Below are 6,285 nucleotides of genomic sequence, written 5' to 3' on the forward strand. Positions count from 1 at the left end.
AACAGCTAAAGTTCTCTTCCTTACTGCTCGCTGCAACACAGCATCATTTTCAGGGTTGCCAAGTAGGTTTTGAGATAAATCACAGGAATAGTGTAGACAGAAGCTTGTTTAATACCATTTTTAGTGAAATAGAGATTAAAATTCATTTTGTGAATCAGAATGTGGCCAAGCCTGGGTTTGTTTTCCTGGTCTCATACTCTTTCTAACATGCCACATTTTCTAGAGAGTAAGTTGTGAGACGATGCCAGGCTGACTTGGCATGAACATTATTATTAATGGAAAACAATCAATCACCTGTCATTTTTATATACATACTTTGTGTGCACTAGATGAGGAAGGACAGTCAAACTAGAGCCCACAGGCTAATGTGGTTTACCACTCTTTTCCTCTGGTCCCCATTTAAAGTTTTTATTTTTGCATTTAAAAATGATTAGGGGGGAGGAAATCAAAATATTTTATGAAAACTACGAAATTCCAATTCCAAAAGCCATTTATAGAGTTTCACTGGAACGCAGCCACGCTCATCTGTTTCCATATGAGCTATGTCTGCTTTTGCACTAAGAGACTGGAAGGCTCACAGAATATAGCATGTTTCCTATCCCAGTCTGCTGACAACTGCCCTGGGCCCAAGTGGATCCTGGGAAGATCCCCATCAGCTTTGCTTGCAGACATTAATATGGGCTGAAGTGTGATGCAGGCTGCAGCATACACACTAGGACTGAAGAAGGCCTCAGACCACCGACACATGGCTGCCTGGGATAAGATGCCAAAGCCTGGAGGCTAAGGAGGGCGTCGGCTAGAGAGTGCAGAGTAAGTGGGCACACAGTTCAAGAGCTGGGAGAGCCTCTTGCTAACTGAGCAACCTGGGATCTGGTGAGACGCTGTCCCCAAAGCCTAGTGAGACACACTGGCGACAATATCTGGAAACCGCAGGCAGACTGAGCACCGTGTGCAGTGCAGTGGCAGCTCCGCAACAGCACTCCACTCCTTTATTAAGTGTCTTCGAGTCATTTTCATCCAGATGCTCTCAGGCATCTCCACAGCAAGGGTGGACCAAGAACAGGAAATGGATCTGAAAGGAACAGTCTAGAAAACAGGGTGTAGGTCCACACTCTTCCTACCCAAATGAGAGAATTTCCTTCTTTCTTTCCTCCTCTTTTTGAGACAGGGTCTTTACTATGCTGCACAGAATGGATCTGAACCCACACCTCTGCCTCAGCGCCCCTAGTGCTGGGTCTGCAGGTATGCACTACCATGTTCGTCTTGAAGCGACCATTTCGATGGCTCACAGAACTCAGGAGACTACAGAACCATCCTCATGTTTCTTCCAAGTCACAGATTTGGTGAACATGTGACTTTTTGGTCATTACTTTGGGGAGCATAGGAAGCAAGATGAGGTGCTGAGAGATGGAGAAAAGGAGACAAAATCGGAGATGGGATGGTCTTTCTTAGGTGGCGTCTACTCCTCCTGGGCTGTGAGCAGGGGCACCGGACACAAAGTGGAATAAGAGTGAAGGTAAGGGGGGAGTGAGGTCAATGGAAGAGTCATGGACTATTAAGCTTGAGAAATAGCTAAAATATGCAGGTGGCCGGCTCACTTGACAGCCGGGCCTGATCTCCCACCCAAGTAAAATACAGCTGCTGGGAGAACAGGACTTAGATATTACAATTCTGAAAGGCTTCATGACTCTGGAGACCAAAGGTAACCAATCCTTGAGGAACTGGTAATACTGGTTATACCGACATTGCTAATGGTGAGAGGGCTTGGCTACTAGGCCCTCTACCAACCCTCCCTAGCCCACTTCTTGACTATAGGGAGATAATTTGGAGCCAAGGCCGAGGAACTCTCTACTCCCATTGGTCCAGAGCTTAAGTCAGGAGCAGGAAAAAGGGCTCAAAAAACCAGGAAGCAGAGTTGTGTCAGTGGAAAAACACACCAACAATTCAGGGATCTTCACAACCTGAGGTCCAGCGAAGGCACACCCAGAGGTGTGGCCCGGAATCAGGAAACAAACCACAGGGAACCAGAGAATCAACAGCAAACTAGAAGAGAACAGAACGAGTGTCTGGAGGGACAAGGGGAAAATGCCGTGGTATGAGGTCATGGCTGGATCCAAGTCTACAGGACTAGGAACCCCAGACAACTGCGAAGAAAGGTGCAGGCCAGGACAAAGCTTGGGTCAGTGACAATGTGGACTCAGAGAGCACGGTTAGGTAGAAACTATCCTGCCCCCTGGACCCATGCTCTAGTGTCAGGTTCAGGGGTGCTGCACAGCCTATCAAAGTGCTTTGCTCTGGACTAAAATTAAATTTCACTTCCGCAACTGGAGATGTCCAGCCCCTGCTGAGTGTTTCTGGGAAAGCCTTGAAAAGCAGTCATGGGCTGAAACAGCAGTTTAATCTAACTACTACATGGGACTTGGCTTCAGCTAATAAATTAAGTCCCCCCCCCCTTTTTTTTTTCTTAAACCACTTAGAACCATCTGTTTTTCTTTTTTTCTGTTTTAAAGGTTTTCGGAGACAGAGTTCCTCTGTGTGACAGCCCTGGCTGTCCTAGACTGGCTTTGTAGACCAGGCTGGCCTTGAACTCAGAGATCCACCTGCCTCTGCCTTCCGAGTGCTGGGCTTAAAGGTGTGCGCCACCACGCCAGGCTGAACAATCAGAATTCACAACCCTCTTATCTGCTTCTGGGTAATCTGTGTCTAAATCCTAACTGGGGCCAGTTTCCTTCTGGCACCTTGTATTTCAACATGGGTTTAGTCGAGCACCGTTGCCAGGTTCAGTCCAGCACTGCTGACAGGATGAAATAAACCCAGAAAGAAGCTCTCTCAAGACCTGCCTTATAAGGGAGAGCCCAGAGTGGTGGCACACGCCTTTCATGCCAGCACTTGGGAGGCCAAGACAAGCCACAGCCACACAAAAGCCAAAATGAAGTAAAAATTAAGATGAAGATAAGATCTGGCGGGATCCCGGCCTGGTCGGGAGAACACACAATTCTGCCACGATGACGAGAAAGGCCAGAGCAAAGGTGAGGAAATGCGGCATCACCGATACTGCAATCGTAGGAACCCGCGCTTGGTGGCAAGCACTTATGGAGTAACTGAGACTTCACCCCATAGGAGTTCAAGGCTCTGGAAGTGGGCTGTCTTGGAACTACTAGGTAGGTGGAAGTCTGTAAGCTGCTACTTGTTTTAAGGGGTTGGTTTTATATTTGTTTAGGTATGTCTTCAATGTATTCACTTTTATTTCATGTGCATTGGTGTTTGCCTGCATGTTTACCTGTGTGAGGATGGTGGACTCCTCTGGAACTGGACTTACAGATAGCTGTGAGCTGCCACGTGGGTGCTGGAAATTGAATCTGGGTCCTCTGGAAGAGCAGCCAGCTCTCCAGCTCCCTTCTAAGAGTCTTGCTAGATAACATTTTTAAGACAAGATTCAGCTTTCAAGGAACTTCAAAACGGAAGGTTATTTAACTTAAAGATCTGCCTGCCTCTGCCTCCCAAGTGCTACCACACCCAGCCTCGACACATTCTGAAAGCCAGAGAGACAGTAAAGACAGTAAGACTGCTCAACACTGGCAGCAACTCCTCTTTACTTAGTAAGGGGAGACACTGAATGTCAGAACCTTTGGCGAGGGCAGACACTGGCCAGTGATGAGATGCTGTCGCTTCCCTTTCCTCTGCTCCCTTTCAGGCACCCACCCACTCCTCTGAGAGGCTTCCGATCTGTACTGAGTACTTGCAAGACAAGTTTCATTCCATGTACTCTGGCAGGAAGGTATGAAAAGACTGTTTCAACTTGTAGAGCCTGCTTTTGGGGGGCCCAATGGAAAACTAGCTACTTAAGCAAGTTGAGTTATTATAAATCTATCTGCAAGCCAGGCTCAGTAGTGCACATCTGTAATCTCAACACTGAGGGAGGCAGAGGCAGGCGGATCTTTGTAAGTTTGAGGCCATCCTGGTCTAACAAGGTAAGTCCAGGACAGCCAAGGCTACAGAGCAACCATCTCAAAAAACCAAAACCAACCAACCAACCAGCCAACCAAACAAACCCTATCTGAAGACACAAGGGTAGCAATTTATAAACTAAATTAAGGGCAGAGGAAAGGAAGGAAAATATTTCAAATTAGTTGTCTGTAACACCATCACTTGCCCCCTAGACTTTGCTATTTGAGTGGAAACTCTCACCATTTTCTATTTACCCTGGTTCCAAGCCTCATGCTGAGCTACCTCGAAGGAATCCTCCTCTAATCTCACAGGCCTTCGTCTAACCCTTCACAGGCATAGTTAAAAAAGAGCCATTCTTCCATAAACCCCGCCCACCCGCAGCGATCTCATTTCAGAGCTTCAAACTGTTGATGCTCAACACACACGTGACACCACTGGGGTCTCAGGTACTAAATAAATGCAGTATGTGAATTGACACTGTGCCTGACTCTGTTAATGTAGGGCCTGAGCAATCACCTGGTCTCTTCATCTGACATCATGGTCTTGGCCCTGGTCTTATGGCTAAAATGTTCTAAGGGACAAATCCTTCTCTGTGGCAGAAGGAACAGCCCCAAAGAACCAAAGCACAGGAGAATGAAGCATACTTAGCTCGCCTTGGGGGAGGAGTGGGTGGGTGACGACTATAGGGACACTCTGTATGGGTGGCCAACGCTGAGTCACGTGCTCTAGATCACGCCACTACCTTCTGTACCATACCTTTCTGGCCCTGACTGTGAAGCAGGCTGAAACTGTAGGGCTTCTTCTGGGGTCCTCTCCAGAGAGTATGACTCCCTGGGCACAGAAACAGACTCCTATCCCCTCTTTTCACTGGCAGGATCCCCTGGGACAGCATGATGTGGAGGGCAGCACAAGCACAGGTGCAGACACCAAAGAGAGCCAAAGAAATCAAGAACAGCCTAGAATCAGAAGCCAACAGTCACAAGCCCTCCAAAACGGTGGAGAACAGCGAGGAAGAGGACCCCACAGTTCTGCCAAGTGTTAAGAACGAGTGTAAGACGGGAAACAGATGAAAAGCAGATGAAGACAGCTTCCTGGCCAGGTTCTGGCTACCTCAGGCTCACTTCATCAGGATGTGGACCAACTCCGAGCAACCCTGGTGGGAATGCTCACTGAGGTTGGTTCCACCTCTCCACCCGCCACCCCCACCCCGGCTGAAGCTGGCTGGCAGGGGAGTGGCTTCTGGGATTCCGACACTGGGGGAGACATTTCCCCACTAGCTTTCTCCTGCAGATGACTCCGCGTCTCAGAGTCTTATCTTTTCTACCACATGTAGGCTAGCTTTCCTAAATTCCTTTGAGTGATCAGGTGGGAATTCAAATTGCTCTTCAGGCTCATCCTTCAAAATACTCGCTATAACTCTGGCAAACATTTTTCTCACGTTCAGGTTTTCTTTCAGAACGTAGCCTTAACTGTTTATCTAAATTTAATTCTTCAGCCATCATTCTCACCGTTAACTGCCTATTCGAACAAACCAAATCTTTGACCTTCTGGGTATTTTCTCATCTGTCCTGTTGGTGACTGGAGGACCACTTCGTGCTTCATCTCGGACATCTCCCCGCCCTTCTTTAAACCTTTTGTGCCAATCAAAAACTAGAACATCTAGTCGAGGTGTGGGGCTGGGCAATCTCGCACTAACCGGGTCACAGAGTAACCGAGAGGGAAAACTGGGATAAATTAAATCCTCGACAACCTACGTTTGCGTCCAATCCTTGCGTGTGGTTTGCAAAGCAGTCACCAACATCGTCCTGAATCTATGGACCTTAAGAGTCTATGGCGACTCATGCAATGGACGCATAAAGAGTGGCAACTTAAGCAAGCAGGGAAGACTCGGCCGTGATGTAACGTTCGAGCTCGCCCAAGACCTGCAGAAACCCGCACACAACACGCCTACCGGAGTAGCCCCGGGTTCTGCCCAGGCGTCCCGGGAGGTTAGGCCGCATGCGCAATTCCTTCCAGGCTCGGATTGGCTTGTGCGCGTGCGCACAGAGACAGCGCGCCGGGCTCCGCCACCTTCACACCACACCCCGCCTGGCGCTCTCGGGTGCGCATGCCCGCCCGCGGGAAAGGTCGCCGGCGAAGAGGGCGGAGGAGGAGGGCTGAGGGAAGAGAGGGCACCCTCGAGCGCCGGGGTGCATTGTGGGAAGGAGGCGGCAGCGTCCCGGGCGGGCTGGAGGTGCAGCAGTGGCGGCGGCGGCGGTAAATCCTCCCGGCCGCACACAGCAGTGTGGAGCCGCGGCCCCAGCCCAGCCTCGGCCCGCGCGCCCCTCCTGCCCCTCG

The 6,285-nt window shown here is 49.5% G+C and overlaps 1 long non-coding RNA gene across 1 annotated transcript; it reads left to right on the forward strand.

Moving 5' to 3' along the window:
- Positions 1-1,840: 1,840 nt before the first annotated feature.
- Positions 1,841-5,246, forward strand: LOC311592999. Its single transcript, XR_014777560.1, has 3 exons — positions 1,841-2,156; positions 2,511-3,161; positions 4,823-5,246. It is a non-coding gene; the product is annotated as an uncharacterized lncRNA (long non-coding RNA).
- The last annotated feature ends 1,039 nt before the right edge of the window (positions 5,247-6,285 follow it).

This window comes from Acomys minous, assembly GCF_964271855.1.
Source record: "Acomys minous genome assembly, chromosome: 2".
In the NCBI taxonomy this organism is placed as follows: domain Eukaryota; kingdom Metazoa; phylum Chordata; class Mammalia; order Rodentia; family Muridae; genus Acomys; species Acomys minous.